Here is a 7,865-nt window from a genome sequence, read left to right as displayed (position 1 = left end):
GCATTAAGTTCCTATATTGAATGAGAAAACGTCTTGATGCATTGCCATCTTCAGAGCCACCATAAAATTAGGATGATATTTTGTAATTATATCCAGTGTAATTGAACCCCTGAGTTGCAGGGTCACCAATGATAAGATTTTAATGTTGAAACAAAGTTTCTACTAGGAATGCATAGTAGCAAGGAAATAACCCAAAATGTGCAAACCAAGAAAACACACACAAAACCATCTCCCCAGCACTCCTCAAACACATCTATTCCAAGAAGAGCATAATGTTAAATATCCACCCTTTAACTATGCCAGTGTGGTTTTGTGGTTTAATATACTATAGTATGTGAAAGGTGAAATAGAGCTATAGCAAATATTTGTCTGCATGCCCACAAAAAGTTAAATACACCTAAATATAACTGCCTCACTAAATCATTCCAAAGCCCATCATCAAAAAATACTGGAGGATGAGCTCACTCACAAGTGAACTTTTATATATATACATGTGTGTTGGTGTGTCTTCTCCCCCTTCCCCTGTGACTGTGGAAGGCCAAAAAACTCATGTACACACAACATCTGGGCAATGCCCACACTCAGTATAAAGTAGCACAGACATCTGTGACTAATATCCAGACCATTCAATTTGTTGGACTCAAGACAATAAAAACGGTGGATGAAGTTTAAAGAATTTTTTCTGAGGATTTGTGGGTGGCCAGCCAGTATGACTAAGATACAAGCATTTTCAAACTGTTTCAAACAGACTTCAGTCTGACTGGTCAGAGTCCCATGTGGTCAGTATGGAAAAAGTGGAAACCAGTAAAAAACCTCCCATCCCATTGGATTTGAAGCATGTTCCTGCATAGTTTATTCTTGATAACCCTTCTCCTCAAAGCCAAAACAGTGGAGTCAGAAACTACTTTGGTGCATTTTTGTCACAAGATTGTTAGCAAATTCAAGAGAATTCAGAGAAAAAAAAGTCAAGAGTTGCAAAGGAGACTGGAAATGTCAAGAGAAGGATTGAGATAACTATGTATATTTGCCATCTAAGAAATATATGAGTAATGTAGAGTTCTAAAAATATTATCCACAAAATCTAAAAATGCATAAGATGAGGGGACAATTGCAAAATGATTTAATTATAATGCAGCCTCAATAAAAGGGCATTTAGGGAAAAACCAATAAATCTCTATTTCCATCAAACTGTAGGATAAAATAATCTTCTGTTCCGATCTCTTGCAAAGTGTTTTGTAAAACTGTGTTTCATGTGTGAATCTATTCTTTCTGCTGACGGCAAAGAACCCAGAGACGTAGTAAAGTCAAACAGCAAAAGTAGGGAAGGTGTTACCTTTAAGGGTGGTGAGGCAGTGGAACAGGTTGTCCAGATGTGTTGTGGGACAGAGTTCAAAGCCAGGATGGACGGGGCATTGAGCAGCCTGGTCTAGTGGAAGAGCTTTGGAACTAGATTGGCTTTAAGGTCCCTTCCAACCCAAACCATTCCGTGATTAATAAGCCATCACTAATTTATTAAGGAGGATGAGGATCTCAAGAAAGACAGAATCCAGGAATATAAAGAAAGATACCTAAAACATTTAATAAAATCTTCAAAACAAAAAAGTACTAAAGAATCATGCTGAACCTCATCCTGCCCACCCTGTATGATGTGTCTCACTCAACAGTGTTGTAATGATGCCGTCGGCATTTGAAGTTATCTTGAGATCAATGGTAAGTTTAAACTGACTCTCCAGTGTACTAGGCTGCTCTGCCACTACATCCCACAGGAAAACCAATGTGAATTTATTTCATTTACTTGGAATTTTCATGAGGACACGAATTGTCAGATATGTGCAACCCAGATTACTCTCAGTTCAGATATCACACACACTGTTATCAATTTAGAGGCTTATTCTGTGTTTGAAAGTGCAGGAAGACCACAGCAGATGAAACTGGTAGGTTTTTATGTTTGTGCAGACTCCAGCTGTCATCCAATAGTTCTTCAATCCCTGTAGAGGGGATTGATCTACGTACAAGAGTAGTCTCTCCTCTTTGAAAGTCATAACTGTATGCCACCTGCCTCTTTACATGTTAATTTACAGCCAAGACTAGACTATGAGGGATATCTGCTCTAAAAGAAAATATTAGACTTTGGATTATGCTGACACTGGTGTTTGCAACTTTTACTGCAGATAAATTTCCATAGAGTCTAAGAACAGACTCAGTAAGCTTCTGAAATGAAACAGAACCAAAATAGACTTGAGAGAGCTGCTAAAAGGATCATAACCAGGGGGTCATAACTAGGATATAATTTATTTTCAAATTGAAAGCATTGATTTCAACAAGAATGAGAATCTAGCCATAAAAATATTCCCACAATTCACCCACATTAAGAAGACTTTGCTGTGAGACATACTGCAGGTTGAGGTTTGGGCAGATATGACCAATTTAGGAAAAGGGAGAAAAGATGAAGAGGGCTTCTGCTGACTCTGAAAAAGAAATAGTGACTAAGAGCCAAGACTTCCCTGCTATGCAAGAAGCTGTACCATAGAGCTCAAAGTGGACATGACTCCTCACTTCCCTAGATATGTCTGCTGCTAGCTATTATCTTTTGACACAATAGATTCATAAGTAAATGATCTTATGCTAAGTTTATACCTTTCATTTATTTCTCTGCATTATACTCTGAAAAGTACCACAGCAGATACCACATGGTATAAGTGGTAAAAAGACCAGATATACTGTAGGATTTGTATAGAATCACATTCTCCTTCTGTTCTCTAAGAAGTTGTCTGCCTGAACCTAAGCAATAATCATAAAATGCTTTTAGCTGTCCTTACCTGCTTTACTGTTTTTCCTTCTACAGAAACTCTTTGTGGCTCTTCTAGTTTCTCAAACTGACCTGCTTCATAGTAATAATTTCCTACCACATGGTACATCCTACCCAGCCTTTTGTCTTTTTCACCAAGCAGATCACCCCAGCCTTTTGTCTTTATCAACAAGCAGATCACTTCCTTGGCACTATCTTTTTGTTTCATCTACTCAAACTTGAAACAACAGTATCCTCTTTGGGTAGAGTGCAAACCAATTTTATGAACTGGGGTTGTGGATTAATTCTTATAATACATGAAAGGTGTGTCATAGAACTTCTCTAAATAGTATTTTCTCTGTGTGTTTTAATTGCAACATTTCAGCAGCAAGATATCCACAAGCACAGAACTACAAGTCAGTCAGCCTCATGTCTATGCCTGCCAAGATCATGGATCAGATCCTCTGGGTAACTATTGTAAAGGCACATGGAAAATAAAGACGTGATGGGTGATAACAAACACGGCTTCTCCAAAAGCAAATTGTGCCTGAAAAATTTGGTGGCATTCTATGATAGATATAGAGGTAGTGGATGGGGGAAGAGTGACTGACATCTACCTGTACTTCTGTAAATCATTTTACACGGTCCCACACAGCATCCTTGTCTCTAAACTGGAAAGTTACTGATTTGATGGACAGACCATGCTGTGGAAAAAGAACTGTCTGGATGGTTGCATTCAGGGTGGCGTTTGGCAGCATGATATCCAAGCAGAGAGCAGTGACAAGTGGTGTTCCTCAGGGGTAGGTGTTGGAACTGGCACGGTTTAATGTCCTTGTCGATGACGTGGACAGTGGAATTGAGCACACCCTCAGCAAGCCTGAGCATGACACCAAGCTGTATCAACAGCATTACTTCATGTTGCCACAACTTCTTGTATTGCTAAAGTGGGAAAAAAAACCCCCACAACCATGTGGATAACACGCCAATAAACCAATGTTTTGGCAGTGGCTGGACAGTGCTTACACAGCACTGAGGTTTTCTCCCCCCCGACTCTGCCTCCCTCAAAGAGCAGAGCTGGGGGTTACAAGAAGCTGGGAGGAGACAGCTGACTCATACTGGCCAAAGGGATATTCCATACCATATGACATCATGCTCAAAAGTAAAAACTCGGGGAAAGAAGGGGGAAGGGGGGACATGGTTATGGTACGTATCTTCCAAAGTAGCTGTTATATTTTCTGAAGCCCTGCTTTACAGGAAATGGCTAAACCTCTGCTTGCTGATGGGAGGTAATGAACAAATTCCTTATTTTTCTTTAGTGTGTTGTGCTGGAAGCATGCCTGCTGCCATCCTAAACAAGGAGGACTCACAGTACTATTTATGTAGCAAAATTTCTAATGTCTTCTTTTTCCTCTGTTAAAAGTAGCCCAGGTTGCTAAAACTGGACTAGGTATCGCTAAGTAGTGTGACGGCACTACTATCTTGAAATTAAACCACAAATCTACTGCACTGTCTGCACCAAATGTTTTGGCATTTTGCCATCCGATAGAGTGATCTTTCATACACTGAGAGATTTGTGCTTGGGAAGATTTCACATTGCTTTGCAGTTCTGAGGTGAGCCCTGTGCAGTCCTTCACCAGAGAACATTTTTGTTAACCTGAATTTTTCCTGCTGGTCACCTCAGCAATGTGGCATGGCAGCTGTCTACCCATCTGTTTATCTCATGGGCTCAGAATAAAAGGACTCTAAAGCATGACCAAAAAGTCCTCCCAAAGGAAATAGTTTGTATCATCATTCTTTTCTCCAATGGTAGATAAATTGCCCAAAATACTGACAGAACTGCTGTGAAATTCCCCAGCAGGGCTTTAGCACAGAGGATTGATGCCAGAGTGTAGTACTCTGTCAAATACATCTTCTCCAGCAGTGTATTTGCAGTCTCTAAATTCAAATTATTTCTTTACCCCATTGAAAATGGTGTGAGGGCTTTCATGGAAAAATGACTAATGGGATGGTGAGAGGAACCTTGGAATTTACAGAGTGACTGCAGAGGCTGTAGGCTGCAGTCATGTTCTCTTATGATGTATCCCAAAGTGCAGCAATACCAGAGACCTCATCCTGCAACAGCAAAAAGAAACACCAGATTGCTCAGAAGATGCTGAACACTTCATTTGGAGGACATGTCATGAGGACACAATCAAAAAACATAGCAAAAAGACATAACTGTCCAATAAAAAGCCTTTAGCTCGTTGCTAATTAAATCACCCCCACTGTCCTGCTGTATCTGCCCAGTCCTGCCCTGTTTGACGGCTTTCAGCACAGCAGAGGCACATGGCAGGGATACCTTTCAGCACACCAGCAGCAGGCAACAGAGATCCCCAAAACCAAGGGCAGGCAGATGTAGGCCCTCAACCAGTAGTTCTTGTAAGTTTTGGGAAACACATATAAAATCACTCTGGTATAATATGCTTCATGCTTTTTTTAGGGGAATTTAGATTGAGACAAATTAAAAATACAAGATGCAAAATATCTTTAAAAAATATTTCCTTGGATTTTCAAGTAATTTCCAAGTTCCATCTAAATAGAAATGTACTAATAGGGTAGGAAATGCATTCCTTATTTCAGCATACATCAAATGCTAATGATAAGTCTCAGTTCAGCCACAGCTTCTCTCCCAGGATGGGTACAGGTACATTCAGAACTGCAGCATGCCAGATGTTCCACAGAATGCTGAAGCCCGTGGATAACAAACACAGAAAAATTATGCAGAGAACATTGTTTAAAATGCTCTGCTGTCTCTCGCATTATTTCTAGAAGCTTATTATACCAGTCACCTGGAACATAAACCTGCTTTCAGCATCTGTTCTTCTCTTCTAAAGCAGCTCCCCATTGCCTTTGACTGTTGCTTTTGTGTACAATTCTTTATCCAACCTAATTGGAAACAGCATTGAAACCAACACTTCCACCTCCCTATGCTTCTTAACCCCTCTGCATCCAGAACATTGCTGAACATAGCGCAGGAAGATGCAATCCTTTGTGAAGCAATGGATTCTCCCCATTGCTGAACCAGATAAGACTTCCTCATCACTAGGACTGCAGGGTGATCTAGATGTCCCATGAAAACAAGATTAGAATTTCAGGGTTTCAAGGCTGACAGTTATGAACAGAGACAGAAGCATCCTGCTGTATGAGTCCTATGGAGCTGACAAGAAAAAGCCAAGTTTGGTCCTTTATAATCCCACACATGCATCACAGTCACCTACAGGCTTGTATAGGCTTGGGGATTATGGTAAGAGTTATAGATATCCCTCAAAAGTAAAATATATTCAGTCCTGGCACAGATAATCTCCTCCCATTTTAGTTCTAGTATTAGCATTAGTTATGGCCATGCTGCAGAGAAAACAAAGTGTGAGTTTTGATATTTTAGTTCAAAACAGATAAAAAGGAACTAAAAGGATATATTTAGTAAAAAAATAATTATAGGTTAATACTTGGAAAATGAATGATTCACAGGATTCATTGCAGGTCACAGGGGAAGAATAAAGCCTTTTATTTCCAGGCATCACTGATTTGCTTTCATTTGTGCTCCATGATTATATACTTAAATCTTCAAAAACTTTGAATTTGATCAACTGAAGCACAAATATGACATAAAGCAAGTGTTTCAGAGCAGAAGTAGGATAAAGAATAAGGAACGTTTCTGCACAAAACATGTTTGCATCTTCATAAATGAAGCAACACAAATCTTTAAACTCCTTAACTGTTTTAATGTTGTGACTGTATAACAAGTTTATGTTTTACTTCATTTGGAGAGTACTTGACTACCACATATACAAAAATTCAATGTTTCTAATTTTATAATTTTAAACTGATGTTTTTGGGGCAATATATTACTTAATCTGTAATAAATAACTTACTTGCTGAAGAAAATAGAGGAATCAGTAAAAATCAAATTCACTGTCATATGAATATGGAGGGTCTTAAAAGTGACTCAGAGAAACCAACTGGCTTTACAAAGTCAACATTAGATGTATTCCTAAACCACAAATGTGGATAAGTCTATGACAATATCCTCCAGCAATTTATAATTTCCCTCAACTCATGCATTACATCAGCTCTGAGATATTCCTATATGAGTTTAAAGCTTAACAAATGACCAGAAAACTTTATTCACTTTCTCCAAATCATATGCTTTTCCTCAAATGTCAGATATTCTAAACTAGAATTTTTTTCCCAGTCAAAGCAAGTACAATAAAAGGAGTGCTACTGTGATTCCAGCTTCCCACAGTACCTTCAGCTCAGATCCCTTCATTTTTGATGAAAATGTGAACTTTTAGATTATATGTGTTGAGGTTAAACCTTCAGTAGTGTCTCTGATCAATGGAATCACCAGCCATGTAACTTATGAAAAAATATAGATACTGATGGGTATTACAGCTATAACTGCTGTAAATATTTAGTATTCTTCTGCCTGAAATAAGACACAGAACAGAAAAGGTATCCAAAGTTATCCACTTTACTGCTCTAATGATTAGATTATTCTTTAAGAAAGAAAACTATACAGTTCCTTTCTCTCTCTCTCTCTCTCTCTCTCTCTTTCTGTATCTATATAATACATGCAGGTTACATATTTTTTCTCTACTTATTCATATGTAGAACCATATCCCTCGATTAAATATGAAGAAGTATTTAATCAAATTATTCTTCCACATAACAATTATGACATGTTTACAAAGCTAGCTTACTCTTCACTTGATATGTAATGGGTACTGATGCAACAGTGGCAATCTTGCTTACTTTTAGTTGAATACTCAAATACGTAACTTTTAAAATTTAAAAATTCATGAAGGAACTCATGAAAAATTATAAATTCCTGAAAACAGCAATGTATTTATCTTAAACTCTCACTTAACTGACTGGCCCAGATTTCTACCCTGTTCTCAGAGGCAGCTGTCCCCCTTTCCACAGGAGAGTTGCATTATATTCATAGGAGTGTAAGTCCTTGTTTCCTTGTCTTTCATGATTATCATTATTTGAGGTCTCAGATTAAATGCACACTAAAATACTCTCAACATATTTTGCA

Source organism: Serinus canaria, chromosome 4 (assembly GCF_022539315.1).
Source record: "Serinus canaria isolate serCan28SL12 chromosome 4, serCan2020, whole genome shotgun sequence".
NCBI lineage: Eukaryota > Metazoa > Chordata > Aves > Passeriformes > Fringillidae > Serinus > Serinus canaria.
This window is presented reverse-complemented; position numbering follows the sequence as displayed.